The 14,845-nt window shown below is 44.6% G+C and overlaps 1 protein-coding gene and 1 non-coding gene across 2 annotated transcripts in view; both read left to right on the top strand.

Annotated features, from left to right (window-relative positions):
• The first annotated feature begins 4,619 nt into the window (after positions 1-4,619).
• Positions 4,620-4,727, top strand: LOC142722554 (U6 spliceosomal RNA). Its single transcript, XR_012874850.1, has one exon. It is a non-coding gene; the product is annotated as a U6 spliceosomal RNA (small nuclear RNA).
• Positions 4,728-12,848: 8,121 nt separating this feature from the next.
• TRIM2 (tripartite motif containing 2) overlaps positions 12,849-14,845 on the top strand; it is a 156,587-nt gene continuing 154,590 nt past the window's right edge. Inside the window, exon 1 of the mRNA XM_075860340.1 lies at positions 12,849-12,945. The gene's annotated coding sequence lies outside the window, so the exon portion shown is untranslated. The remainder of the gene's footprint in view (positions 12,946-14,845) is intronic.

Raw genomic sequence — 14,845 nt, 5'->3', positions numbered from 1 at the left:
GTCCAGTCCCTAAACATTGATGGCCTATCTTCAGGATAGGCCATTAATAGCTGATGGGTCGGGATCCGTCTCCCGGGACCTGCCAATCACCTGTGTTGAAGGGGCCGCAGCGCTGGTACGACAGCTGCTTCCTCTTAATTTCCCTTACTGGCTCACACTGTGAATTGCTGACACTGATTCACAATGTGAGCAAGTGACCGGAATGAAGGGGAAGCACCAGCTCTCGTACGAGCGCTGCGGCCCCTTCAAAACAGGTGATTGGCGGGGGTCCTGGTTGTAACGTCATGTGCTGCGCACCTGAAACAGGAAGGTAAGTACTGTAGTTACTATAGTAACGGGCCCGCGGCTCCAGTTACTATAGTAACTTTTTATTGATGTAGTGCGGCCCCTATAGCTACGCCACTAGTTGGGTGAGAGGTCCCGCTTCACTCCGGTTCTCTGAACCGGCTGTAATTTTAACAGCCGGTAAGGGAGAACCGGGGCGAACTGGGCCCCCTTCCAGCCTCGGGCCCTGGGCACTTGCCCAGATTGCCCTCATTATAATCCCCCCCTGGCTGTAGGCAACTCAACCCCCTTAGACTTTGCTAGAAGGTTTGCTTCTAAAACTGAAAATTTCAAATATGCGCCATTGAATTTGGGACTAAAGTTCAGATATAAGTATTTGAAAATAGACATATCAGTCATAAACAGTTGCTGCAAATGAGAGACTACGAAATATTTTCTATAGTCTGGGATCTCGAGTCCCCCCAGCTTTAGATGAGATCTCAATGAATCCAGACTTATACGTGTTTTTTTCCCACACCACAAAATATCTCTGGTAATGGAATCCAGCGTAGCATATATTGCCTCCGGAAGCAAAATCTGAGAGTTCTGAAGAGCATATAAAATCAATGGCAGACAGACCATCTTAGTCAGTATCGCTCTGGCTCCTTAAGAAATGGTGAGATGCTTCCAGGAGCTGGCCTTATCACTCCGTTTTGAAATTAAAGGTACAATATTAACCCCTTGAAGTCCAAGCCATTTTTTTATTTTTTATTTTTGTTTTTCACTCCTTGCTTTCTATGAGCAATAACTTTTTTATTTTTCCATCAATAGAGTGGTGTGAGGGCTTATTTTTTGTGGGAGGAGTTGTTGTTTCTACTGGCACCATTTAAAGTACCATATAATGTACTGGGCAGCAGAAAATAAATTCTATGTGGGGTGGAATTGGAAAAAACTGTGATTCCTGCATTTTCTTTTGGGTTTAGTTTTTACGTCGTTCACCGTGCGTCAAAAACAATAATTTAACTTCATTCTTCTGGTCAATACGATTACGGTGATCCAAATTTATACAGTTTTCTTCTTTTTTTTTTACTCCTTTTACAAAGAAAAAACTATTTGTTAGAAAAAAATAATAATTTGTGTCACCACATTCTGTAAGCCATAACTTTTTTATTTTTTCGTCAATTGAGCGGTATGAGGGCTTAATTTTGCGGCATGAGCTGTGGTTTTTATTTGTACCATTTTTTGGTACGTACGATATTTTCTTAAAATCTTTTTATCGCTAAGTTGACCAAAAAACAGCGTTTCTGTTTTTTTTCGTATATATTTTTTTTTACAGCATTCACCATGCAAATTAAATAATGCTATATTGTTATAGTTCAGATGTTTATGGATGCAGCGATACCAATATTGTTTTTTGTTATTTTTTTACATTACTGAAAAAGCAAAATGGGAAAAGGCTTTTTTTTTAACTTTTAATTTTTTTATTTTTTTTTCACTACTAAAAACTTTATTTAACTTTTTTTTACCCATGTCATTGGTCCTCCTAGGGGACTTTTTTTAATAAATTCTTTTATTTTCATTTTGTTATTTTATATCACAAACGTTCAAAGTATACACAACATAATGCGAAAATGGCAGTGCAAAACATTCAACGGATCACAGGTCAGTTATCGGCCTCACATAAGTACATGGGGTCACCTGAGAGTACCATATCGCTGAAAACAATTGTTTAGGGAATCTCCGTTATGCACCCTGAACCCGCAGCCGTGCATGTTATTCCATAAGCGAGCATGAGAGCATTAAAAAGAGGGGAGAGAAGCATAGACAGTAAGAAGGAGAGGAAAAATAGTGAAGAAAGAAAAGAAAAAATGGGGGGGGGGAGAGGGGAGGGGAGCTGACCTGACATACCGCATCTAGGTGGGAATTCACGAGGCCATGATGGTCTTATTTTCCTCGGTTGTTTGGAAACGAATCCATTCACGCCATGTTTTTAGGAAGGAGGCATGGACCCCCTTCATTGATGCCGTGAGGTCCTCCATTCTCATGATCTCCTGGATCTTGCCGAACCACATGCCCACCGTCGGAGGACAGGACTGTCTCCACAGTGCAGGAACACACGCCCTAGATGCGTTCACCAGGTGTCGAACTACCGAGCGTCTATACGAGGACAGGGGGACCTCACACAAATGAAGCAGGTAGAGGCCCGGAGATCGCGGGAGGGGAAAATCCGTAAATTTTGAGGAAATGCGCCACACCCCGGACCAGAACCTAGTCAGGAGTGGGCAGTCCCAGAAAATATGCATGATTGTACCCACATGGTCCCCACATCTCCAGCATAATGGCGAGGCCGCCGGAATCATTGCATGCAATCTGGAAGGCACCCAGTACCAACGGGACAAGATCTTGAACCCTGCCTCCTGAAAACTACTGGCCATGGAGGACTTATGCGTCATGGTAAACAGGCGTTCTTGTTGTTCAGGGGTAAATGTTTCGCCCAAGTCCCTGTCCCAGCTAAGCAGGTACGGAGGTGGCGATAAATTGGAGGGTGAGATCAAGAGCGCATAAATTCTGGACAATGCATGTCGGATCGTGCCCGTGCCTGTACATAGGAGTTCAAACGAGGAGCAGTCTCTTAGTTGCGCTCCAGGATGGTCTAGTGACGCCAGGAAATGTCGCAACTGGGTAACCTGCCATGTCGAGAAAGGGACCGGATCCGACAGAGATCGTATTTGATTGCTCGTCATCCACCTCCCCTCCTGCTGAAATTGTATAGCCTGTCCCTTACCCGCCCGCAACCATACTTGAAACGGGCCACTGTCTAGTCCCGGTGGAAAGGCGTGATTTCCTAAGATCGGAAATAGCGAGGAGGGGGACGGCGAAAACTCTGCCCGAGGAAACACCCGTGCTGCGACTGCAAGGGTGGGGCCTATTGTCGGGTGTGACCGCGCGACCCGGGGAACATGTCTGCCCAACCACGGCAGTGCCTGCAAGGGGATTGACATAAAGGCCTGTTCCATAGATACCCATTCTTTCACCCTGCCGTGCCGGAACCAGTCTAAGATTCGAGTCAAGTGAGAGGCGTGATGATAGGAGACAAAGTCCGGTAGACCAATGCTCCCCTCCCCCTTTACACGAAAAAGCAAAGATCGGGCGATACGTGCTGGTTTCCCTGCCCATATGAATTTGTGCACCAGGGACAGCAGGGATTGAAAGAACGGGCGTGGTATATGGATTGGTAGGGCCTGTAGGAGATACAGAATCCGTGGTAAAATGTTCATTTTAAAAATCGCACACCTACCAAACCAGGTGAAGGTGCCTGACGTCCAAGAGTCCAGGTCCGTCTTTATACGTAGAAGAAGCAAGGGAAAGTTCACCGCATAAAGGCGAGATAGATCACCGGGAAGTCAGACTCCCAGGTACTTAAGTGAGTCCCTTGCCCACTTGAAGGAAAAGGACTCCGACAGGTCAGTGACCAGAGTCTGTGGTAGCGAGATGTTAAGTGCCTCTGACTTCTGGTAGTTTATTTTGAAGTTGGATAATCTCGAGTATCTACTCAGCTCCGCCATCAGGTTGGGCAAGGTAATTCTAGGGGCTGTGAGGAAGAACAGAAGATCATCCACGTAAGCGGCAACCTTATGGGATCTGCCTCCCAGGTCCAAGCTTGTAATGTCTGGGTTGGAGCGGATATGACACAACAAGGGCTCCAGGCATAGAATAAATATCAGTGGAGATAGGGGGCAGCCTTGTCGTGTACCGTTGGTAATTTTAAAGGAGGATGAGAGGTGCCCATTGACCTTGACCTGAGCTGACAGGGAGGAGAAGAGACCAGAGATCCAGTACATCATATGAGTCCCTATTCCTATATGTCGTAAAGTGGCCAACATAAAGTCCCAACTGACCCTGTCGAAAGCCTTTTCCACGTCCGTTGACAAAAAACAAGTGGGGAGTGACGAGACTGCCGCCTGGTACTGTAATGACAGGGTAGGGAGACAGACAGGTGAGCCCTAATCTGCCCACCACTCAGTAACTGCCTACTTGCAACGACCCGTCCTAAGCGACGGGGTACAACTGGGCGACGGTCCCTACGCTCAGTAAGTGCAAGACAGACAAAACAGACAGGGGTATAATGACAACCTGCAGAACAGTGAATCCAGCTATGGGCCATAATATATTACTTAAATTCACTGGTTTATATCTTTAGGGATATGTATATTTTTAAAGTGCCAGTATCATTGCAATATTTCCAAATTGCAATCTGCCTGTGTCAAATGCACAGCACAGATTGCAAAAAATATATCAACTATCAGGTTCAACTGTTGATGCGCTTAAAAATATGGAACGCTTCACGAATTTGCGTGTCATCCTTTGGCAGCACATATACTAAAATTGGAACGATACAGAGAAGATTAGCATGGCCCCTGCGCAAGGATGACACGCAAATTCGTGAAGCGTTCCATATTTTTAAGCGCATCAACAGTTGAACCTGATAGTTGATATATTTTTTGCAATCTGTGCTGTGCATTTGACACAGGCAGATTGCAATTTGGAAATATTGCAATGATACTGGCACTTTAAAAATATACATATCCCTAAAGATATAAACCAGTGAATTTCAGAATTGTACTAGGGAGAACTACATGACATTTATATACTCAGTGAATTATAATATATTACTTAGGATAAGAAAGGTAATGCAATGTATTTACAAAGTTACTCAACTTCTTTTATGGAATATATCGGTGTATAAACTGTAACTGTGCTCAAAGATAGATATACACGTTTGGGCAATTCCTTGTGCATGGACCATGCACTGTGTGGCATGGAGTGCACACAGGTCTGTAGATGGGGCATGGCACAATTTTTTTGCTCATGGATTCTCAAGAGGAAAAGCTTCTGTGGACCTCTGTATAAAATCGGAGGGACAGTATAGACCAGGGGTCTCAAGCACGCGGCCCGCGGGCCGCATGCGGCCCCTGGGGCTGTCATCTGCGGCCCGCGGGACACAGAGCCGCTAGTATCGGCTCTGCTCCGAGACTCTGGAATTCCCTGACATCGCTGTCCACATATGAACAGCGATGTCTGGGGCTTCCCCAGAGCCGGAATCCCGAGCAGAGCGCTGGTGTCGGCTCTGCTCCGGGACTCTGTGGAATTCCCTGACATCGCTGTCCACATATGAACAGCGATGTCTGGGGCTTCCCCAGAGCCGGAGTCCGGAGCAGAGCGCTGGTGTCGGCTCTGCTCCGGGACTCTGTGGAATTCCCTGACATCGCTGCCCATATATGGACAGTGTGTCAGGGTCTTGCCCAGAGCGGAACAGAGCGCTGGTGTCGGCTCTGCTCAGGGACTCTGTGGAATTCCCTGACATCGCTGTCCACATATGAGCAGCGATGTCTGGGGCTTCCCCAGAGCCGGAGTCCGGAGCAGAGCGCTGGTGTCGGCTCTGCTCCGGGACTCTGTGGAATTCCCTGACATCGCTGCCCATATATGGACAGTGTGTCAGGGTCTTGCCCAGAGCGGAGCAGAGCGCTGGTGTCGGCTCTGCTCCTGGACTCTGTGGAATTCCCTGACATCGCTGTCCACATATGAACAGCGATGTCTGGTGCTTCCCCAGAGCCGGAGTCCCGAGCAGAGCGCTGGTGTCGGCTCTGCTCCGGGACTCTGTGGAATTCCCTGACATCGCTGCCCATATATGGACAGTGTGTCAGGGTCTTGCCCAGAGCAGAGCAGAGCGCTGGTGTCGGCTCTGCTCCTGGACTCTGTGGAATTCCCTGACATCGCTGTCCACATATGAACAGCGATGTCTGGGGCATCCCCAGAGCCGAAGTCCCGAGCAGAGCGCTGGTGTTGGCTCTGCTCCGGGACTCTGTGGAATTCCCTGACATCGCTGCCCATATATGGACAGTGTGTCAGGGTCTTGCCCAGAGCGGAGCAGAGCGCTGGTGTCGGCTCTGCTCCTGGACTCTGTGGAATTCCCTGACATCGCTGTCCATATATGGACAGTGTGTCAGGGTCTTCCCCAGAGCGGAGTCCCGGGCAGAGCGCTATTATCGGCTCTGCTCCGGGACTCTGGGGAAGCCGCTGACATCGCTGTCCATACATCGACAATGATGTCAGGGGCTTCCCCAGAGCAGGAGTCCCAGGAAGAGCCTACTAGCGCTCTGCCTGGGATTCCAGCTTTGGGCAAGTCCCTGACATCACTGGGGCAGCCTCTACAGAGGGCACTGGGGCAGCCTCTACAGAGGGCACTGGGGCAGCCTCTACAGAGGGCACTGGGGCAGACTCTACAGAGGGCACTTTGGCAGTCTCTACAGAGGGCACTGTGGCAGCCTCTACAGAGGGCACTGTGGCAGCCTCTACAGAGGGCACTGTGGCAGCCTCTACAGAGGGCACTGTGGCAGAGATACACTTCTATATATGTTGCCAAAAAGAGAGCAAATCTTACCAGAACAGATCTAAAAAATCTTTTCAGAAAGGAAATTTTTGCTACTATCCTCTTCCTGCTTCCTAATTTTAAGACAGATGGGAGATAAAGAAATTCCTGCAGATACCCATCTTATTCTGGTTACAGACATTTCTGTTTTTACTGCAGTTTTTAAAGGCCCAAAGCTGTCTACAAACTGTCTGCAGCACACTGATGCTGGCAGATCTGTGCTTCGCCAGTTTATTCTGAAATCCTACAGCTGCTGACTCAGTACATTCAGATGTACTAAATATTGTAACATATTTAATATTGCAAGTATATTACAATATCGCTATAAAGTTAATATTTTGTGCATACTACAGTCCAGAGTAAAGTTACACTTTAGGTTTGTTGCGATTTTTGTTCATAGTGATGTCAAAATCAGGGGCATAGCTAAAGCCTCATGGGCCCCGATGCAAAGGTTCTTCTTGAGCCCCCCAAACTTCCCATGGCTGATGGCCTGCAGCTTTCAGCTGCATCGCTGGGTCTCCTAAGTGACCCAACAATGCAGCACTAGCAGCCGGGGGCGTCACTAAGGACTTAAAATGTCAGGGGAAATAGCCCCAATACATATGCCCTCCCCCCCAAAAATAAATTGTGTGTGTATATATACACTACCGTTCAAAAGTTTGGGGTCACCCAGACAATTTTGTGTTTTCCATGAAAACTCACACTTATATTTATCAAATGACTAGAAAATATAGTCAAGACATTGACAAGGTTAGAAATAATGATTTTTATTTCAAATAATAATTTTCTCCTTCAAACTTTGCTTTCGTCAAAGAATGCTCCATTTGCAGCAATTACAGCATTGCAGACCTTTGGCATTCTAGCTGTTAATTTGCTGAGGTAATCGGGAGAAATTTCACCCCATGCTTCCAGTAGCCCCTCCCACAAGTTGGATTGGCTTGATGGGCACTTCTTGCGTACCATGCGGTCAAGCTGCTCCCACAACAGCTCTATGGGGTTGAGATCTGGTGACTGCGCTGGCCACTCCATTACAGATAGAATACCAGCTGCCTGCTTCTTCCCTAAATAGTTCTTGCATAATTTGGAGGTGTGCTTTGGGTCATTGTCCTGTTGTAGGATGAAATTGGCTCCAATCAAGCGCTGTCCACAGGGTATGGCATGGCATTGCAAAATGGAGTGATAGCCTTCCTTATTCAAAATCCCTTTTACCTTGTACAAATCTCCCACTTTACCAGCACCAAAGCAACCCCAGACCATCACATTACCTCCACCATGCTTGACAGATGGCGTCAGGCACTCTTCCAGCATCTTTTCAGTTGTTCTGCGTCTCACAAATGTTCTTCTGTGTGATCCAAACACCTCAAACTTCGATTCGTCTGTCCATAACACTTTTTTCCAATCTTCCTCTGTCCAATGTCTGTGTGCTTTTGCCCATATTAATCTTTTCCTTTTATTAGCCAGTCTCAGATATGGCTTTTTCTTTGCCACTCTGCCCTGAAGGCCAGCATCCCGGAGTCGCCTCTTCACTGTAGACGTTGACACTGGCGTTTTGCGGGTACTATTTAATGAAGCTGCCAGTTGAGGACCTGTGAGGCGTCTATTTCTCAAACTAGAGACTCTAATGTACTTGTCTTGTTTCTCAGTTGTGCAGTGGGGCATCCCACTTCTCTTTCTACTCTAGTTAAAGCCTGTTTGTGCTGTCCTCTGAAGGGAGTAGTACACACCGTTGTAGGAAATCTTCAGTTTCTTGGCAATATCTCGCATGGAATAGCCTTCATTTCTAAGAACAAGAATAGACTGTCGAGTTTCACATGAAAGCTCTCTTTTTCTAGCCATTTTGAGAGTTTAATCGAACCCACAAATGTAATGCTCCAGATTCTCAACTAGCTCAAAGGAAGGTCAGTTTTATAGCCCCTCTAAACAGCAAAACTGTTTACAGAACTGCTAACATAATTGCACAAGGGTTTTCAAGTGTTTTCTAATCATCCATTAGCCTTCTAACACAGTTAGCAAACACAATGTACCATTAGAACACTGGAGTGATGGTTGCTGGAAATGGGCCTCTATACACCTATGTAGATATTGCATTAAAAACCAGACGTTTGCAGCTAGAATAGTCATTTAGCACATTAACAATGTATAGAGTGTATTTCTGATTAATTTAATGTTATCTTCATTGAAAAAAAACGTGCTTTTCTTGCAAAAATAAGGAAATTTCTAAGTGACCCTAAACTTTTGAACGGTAGTGTATGTGTGTGTATATGTGTATATATACACTACCATTCAAAAGTTTAGGGTCACTTAGAAATTCAGCGCCTTACAATGACGCTGATTGGTGGGGCAAAATGACTTACCCCACCAAACAACGCCTTTCAATGACTTTATCGCGCCGCTTCCGTGCTTGAATGGCGCTGACTGACGGGACAAGTCATTCTGCCCCGCCAATCAGCATCATTCAACGATGCGTCGTTCAGCTCCAGAGAGCAGGTCTGCATTGCCATCGGACGGCGTGGGAACGGCATCATGTATGTAAAGTTTTTAGTCTTTTTCTAATAAAAGTGTGAGTGGCATTCTCTATAGTGGGGACTCTATCTACAGGGGGGGTCGTCTATATGTGGGCCACTATATACAGGGGGGTCTATGTGTGGAGATGTGGGGCACTATCTACAGGGGGGTCTATATGTGGGGATGTGGGCCTCTATATAAAGGGGAGTCTATATGTGGGGATGTGGGCCACTATATACAGGGATGGTCTATAAGTGGGCCACTATATACAGGGGTGGTCTATATGTGGGCCACTATATACTGGGGGTCTATATGTGGGGATGTGGGCCACTATCTACAGGGGGGGTCGTCTATATGTGGGCCACTATATACAGGGGGGTTCTATATGTGGAGATGTGGGGCACTATCTACAGGGGGTCTATATGTGGGGATGTGGGCCACTATATAAAGGGGAGTCTATATGTGGGGATGTGGGCCACTATATACAGGGATGGTCTATAAGTGGGCCACTATATACAGGGGTGGTCTATATGTAGAGAACTATCTATAGGGGAGCTATTTTTAGGGCACTTTCTATAGGGGTGGGCTATATGTGGGACACTATATACAGGGTGGGTTACCTGTGGGGCACTAGCTACAGGGTGGCTATATGTAGGGCACTGTCTACAAGGCTGGGCTATATGTGGGACACTATATATAGGGGGAGCTATATGCGAGACACTATTTACAGAGGTGGGCTATACGTGGAGCACTATCTATAGGGGAAGATATATGTAGGGCAGCACGGTGGCTCAGTGGTTAGCACTATTGCCTTGCAGCTCTGGAGTCCATATGTGGGCACTATCTACAGAGGGCTGTATGTGGGACACTATCTACAGGGGCTTCTATGTAGGGCACTATCTACAGAGGCTCTATGGGCGTCACTAGCTACAGGGGACAATTTGGGAACTATCTACAGGGGGCAGGGTGTGTGTGTGTGTGTGGGAGCTGTAGTTTTACGCCGTACAAACCTATACGGCAGGGGTTGCACTAAATTGAGCTGTATTTGTTCTGGTGCTGTATATATGTACTGATCTTGGTTCTGATGCTGTATGTAAGTACTGAGCTTTGTTCTGATGCTGTTTATACGTATGAGATTGGTATTGGTGCTGTATATATGTAAGGAGTTTCGTTCTGGGGATGTATATATGAACTGATCTTTGTTCTGGTGCTGTATTTTTGTACTGAGCTTGGTTCTAGTGCTGTATTATTTGTACCGATCTTGGTTCTGGTGCTGTATTTATGTACTGAGCTTGGTTCTGGGGATGTATTTATGTACTGATCTTGGTTCTGGTGCTGTATTTATGTACTGAGCTTGGTTCTGGGGATGTATATATGTACTGAGCTTGGTTCTGGGGATGTATATATGTACTGAGCTTTGTTCTGGTGCTGTATTTATGTACTGAGCTTGGTTCTGGGGATGTATATATGTATGAGCTTGGTTCTGGTGATGTATATATGCACTGAGGTTGGTTCTGGTGCTGTATTTATGTACTGAGGTTGGTTCTGGTGCTGTATATATGTCAGAGCTTGGTTCTGGATCTGTAATTACATTGGATATATTTATAATAACAAAATTGCAGGGCAGATGGAATTATTCTCAATTCATTGTATATTTAATGGGAATCTGTGAGGTAGTTTTAACCCCATGAACCGCCACCATGCGGTAATACATGACCTGACAATCTTTCAAATCCACTTTTAAAACGGCGCACACTATATGCTAATTACTCATTAGAGGATCATGGGGCGGTGCCGCTATGCTGAAGAGTCACATAGTCCTGCCTCCAAACCCACCTTTCCATGTTTGAGTGTCATCTCCCTGGCTGATACAACTTTCTCGGATGCACCATTGCCTTGTGGCACTATACACAAGGGGGGGCTGTGTGGCACTATACACAAGGGGGAGCTGTGTGGCACTGTACACATGGGGAACTGTATGGCACTATTTACAAGGGGGAGGGCTGTAGCTCTAACTACAGGGGGCTGAGTGTGGCGCAATCTACAGGGGTCTGTGTGTGGTACTATCTACTAAGGAGGGCTGAGCTGCACTATCTACTAAGGGGGGCTGTGTGGCACTATATACAAGGGAGGGGGCTGTGTGAGACTATATACAGTGGGGGCGTTATAGTGACATCTACAGGGGGGTTGTATGGCACTATCTACAATGGAGAGGTGGGAGAGGTGGGGGCGCTATCTACAAATGGGATGTGACACTGTCTATAGGCGGGGCTATATAGCACTGTCTACAGGGGAGCTGTATGGCACATTCTACAGGGGGCACTATTTATAAGGGGGGCTGCTTGAGGCACCCGTGGAGCGGGGGCCCCGGTCAAGAGTTTGCTATGGGGCCCAGTCTTTCCTAGTTATGCCCCTGGTGCTTGATGTTATACACCTGTGGCAATGGGACTGAATGAGACACCTGAATTCAATGATTAAGAGGTGTGTCAAAATAGTATATATATATATATATATATATATATATATATATATATGCATTCACATAACAAACATATATATATATATACATATATATATATATATATATATATATATACTGTAAAGGATCTGCCAGGCACAGCTTCTGTGTCAACGCCCATAGGTAATCAGTCTGCACCTGCTTCTCTGTCTGTGAGACTGACTCCATCTTCCACCACTCAGGATGGCAGGCTTAGGAGTGGGAGAGCCTATCACAGCCTGGCCAGACGGAGCTAGCTCCCGCCCTCTGTCTATTTATACCTGCCTTTCCTGTTCCTCCTTGCTTGTGATTCTTCTCGTTTGGTTTCCTGGCCCTGCTGCAGCTTCTGAACTATTTGACCCTGCTTAATATTGACCCTGGCTTACTGACTACTCTCCTGCTCTGCGTTTGGTACCTCGTACACTCCTGGTTTGACTCGGCTTGTTCACTACTCTCCTGCTCTGCGTTTGGTACCTCGTACCCTCCTGGTTTGACTCGGCTCGTTCACCACTCTTGTTGCTCACGGTGTTGCCGTGGGCAACTGCCCCATTTCCCTTAGCTTCTTTGTACCCTTGTCTGTTTGTCTGTCGTGCACTTATTGAGCGTAGGGACCATCGCCCAGTTGTACCCCGTCGCCTAGTGCGGGTCGTTGCAAGTAGGCAGGGACTGAGTGGCGGGTAGATTAGGGCTCACTTGTCTGTTTCCCTACCCCCATCATTTATACATATATATATATATATATGTATCTCATGTGTATGTATATATATATATATATATATATATATATATATATACATACATACATACATACACATAAGATATATATATATATATATATATATATATAACATTTATGTAGGATATGACAGTGTAGATCACATGTATTAGACTCTGTTTCTATAGCAATTGGAGGAAAAAAATCTCCATCTGCAGTTGCCGTGGAAACAATTCTCCACTGAGACAGGTGCCTTAGAGGGAAATGAGGTGAATGGCAATGAGAATGGCTAAGCGTCTAAAGAGCAGCGTGAGCGGGATTGGATGTCACTAAGGCAGCCCTGGCATTCTATTAGGTGCATTATCAGGGAGGCAGAGCAGTCAGCTGCAGAGCACTGAATATGTTATGTTCTCCTTCAATGAAAGGAAAGTTTATGTGTTCTCGATTTTAGATGAACCAGACCAGAGACCATTCCCTATGAGCTCTCCAGAACAGTCATCTGTACTCTGGATATTGCTTACTTTGTAGCTAACCGTAAATATTGTTCCTTTTTATGCATATTATAAATTGATACAATTCTATACTAGTATACTCCCATGTTATGTATGTGTGCTGTATGTTAGTATACTTTGCACAGTGTATATGTATACATTTATATGTGTGTTAGTATATATCAGTGATTTGTAGTGCAGTATGTTTTATAAATCACATGTTTATATTAGATAGTTATTTATAAAATTCATTTAGTATTTTTCGTTTCGGAGCACAGTAGTGATGTAAAGTTCTATTTCTAAGTCCTTTAAGAATAAATAAGATTATTTTTTTTTTGTTACATCTGGTTGAGCACATTTTGTATTCTTTAAACATTTATTGATATGAATTAAAAGTTCAGATCTACTTGCTTTTCAAAGCTTGTATTTTACATTATTTCATGTTTGTTCAATTCATTTTAATTATACGCATATATCTAGCAAAAAGTATCACTTCTTGGTCAGTATAGATTATTTTTAGGAAGATGTAGAAAGGAACATTCCAAGCTGTTTCCCTTACCTAAAAAAGGTCCTTTTAGTAATGACATTTAATAACGCTGTTACACTGGTATATCTAGAACTTTCCAGTCCATGTTAATTCTGTCTGCAGTCAAGTTGACAGTTAAAATAGTTCTACATTATGAAGACCCCATCAAAATACTCTCCATATCTTGGATACTAGAGACCTACAGTCAAGCTTACATGCTCTGGCGTACATATCTTGTTGGTTTTTTTTTATTACTTGTTTTTTTTAGCTTGGTCTCACTTTTATGTTAATTTATAATATTTAATATTTATATGGCTGATAAACAGCATCACAATTTGTATTTCTGTCACAGAATACCTACTGATACATTATTGCTATGACAATGCATTTCTGATTTCATATTGCAACCAGCTATCCTGTCCCATAGATAAACTGCACATAAGATAATTTCAGGTGATGAAGTAATCCGTACACAAAAAGTACTTTATTCTTATCACTAGTTCTGAATTAATCAACAACAAAAGTAAACTATTGGCAAGAATATTTGTCTAGTCATATTTTTTTTATGAGACAGCAATTTGGTGGTCTTGGAAAAATGTCATGTTAACATTTCAGTTTCCATCACTCCAATAGTGGACAATGGTACGTCTTAATGATCTATTGGTCTCAGAGGAACCCTCTATGTGGGTCCTAATTTCGTAGTCGAGGAATAGAGACAGCAGTCAAGAGATTTTTTTGAAGCAATCAGTGGTACTATTTGATATGACACACTGCAATGCACGAAGTGCACAGAAATTAAGCAACATTTCCGGGTGTGTTGATACCCTTCTTCAGGCAGGTGGTCATAGAGGAGCCTGGCGCACCGCTCCTCCCCTCTTCATTATGTTTAAATATTCACAGAAGATGTACTGAACTGTGACATTTGTATATATTTTTTTGGCTTTTAGAAACGTAAAAATGTTTGCCTTTTCCTGTCAACTATTAGGACTAGACGTGACTAGACGGGACTAGACGTGACTAGACGTGAACAGAGCCCTTATAGCTTTTTCAGTACAGTCTCCGTGCACTGCCATACAGGCTCCATTGTAATATGTGTCTATGAATATATTCTTACTTCAAAGCTTCTAGGAGAGAACCCCTCTATACATAATTAAAGTCCGAAAGAACATGCTAAAAAAAATTCTGTTGGATCCATACATATGAAATCGGAGGCATACAGAGGAAATGTAGAGGCCCTATGTACCTTTATGGCTCCCGTTTTGGTTTGGAGCCGTAATTTGGCATGAGTCCAATTTTTGTAACAATTTTCCAATCAAATGACAACTGCAGTCAAAAGTTGCATGCAGCTTATTGGATTTCTCGGGACTACACCTGTAGCTCAATAGTTATAATTGGAAAATCTCGCTACAAGAAGTCT

Source organism: Rhinoderma darwinii, chromosome 1 (assembly GCF_050947455.1).
Source record: "Rhinoderma darwinii isolate aRhiDar2 chromosome 1, aRhiDar2.hap1, whole genome shotgun sequence".
In the NCBI taxonomy this organism is placed as follows: domain Eukaryota; kingdom Metazoa; phylum Chordata; class Amphibia; order Anura; family Rhinodermatidae; genus Rhinoderma; species Rhinoderma darwinii.
The sequence above is the reverse complement of the archived record's forward strand: the minus strand, read 5'-3'. Positions and strand labels throughout refer to the sequence as shown.